This window comes from Solanum tuberosum, unplaced genomic scaffold, assembly GCF_000226075.1.
Source record: "Solanum tuberosum cultivar DM 1-3 516 R44 unplaced genomic scaffold, SolTub_3.0 contig05138, whole genome shotgun sequence".
Lineage (NCBI taxonomy): Eukaryota > Viridiplantae > Streptophyta > Magnoliopsida > Solanales > Solanaceae > Solanum > Solanum tuberosum.
Window position 1 is genome coordinate 1 of NW_006246208.1, and position 431 is coordinate 431.

At 41.3% G+C, this 431-nt stretch overlaps 1 long non-coding RNA gene across 1 annotated transcript; it reads right to left on the reverse strand.

The window, feature by feature from the left end:
• LOC102601825 (uncharacterized) lies at positions 1-423 on the reverse strand. The gene is made up of 2 exons (XR_369095.2): positions 322-423; positions 1-199 (listed from the first exon to the last, which is right to left on the reverse strand). It is a non-coding gene; the product is annotated as an uncharacterized lncRNA (long non-coding RNA).
• Between the last annotated feature and the right edge of the window lie 8 nt (positions 424-431).

Below are 431 nucleotides of genomic sequence, written 5' to 3' on the forward strand. Positions count from 1 at the left end.
TACCTCCAGTCACCATCACAACATTCCCAACGTCAAACTTGATGAAATCAACAATCTTATTGGATTCCAAGTCCAGCTTTATAGTATCGTTGGCCTTGATGAGAGGATCAGGATAGCGGATTGTTCTTCCATCGTAAGTGTTCAGGTATGGGATCCCCTTCTGACCAAACTGCACAGAGCGGACCTTGCAAAGCTTAAACTGCAAATCGGAAGAACATCATTCAAATAAGAGCAGTATACCACCAGTAAACTATACAAGGTCAGAAAATGACTCTAACAAAGACATTCGTCACAAATGCAAAAGTTAAAATATTAATCTACCTTTGACTCCTCGTCCCTGAGCGAGTGAAGACGGAATCGGCCCTTAGTGTCATAAAGGAGACGGAAGTTCTCATTAGTCTTCGGAATTGAAACGACATCTGTATATAGAA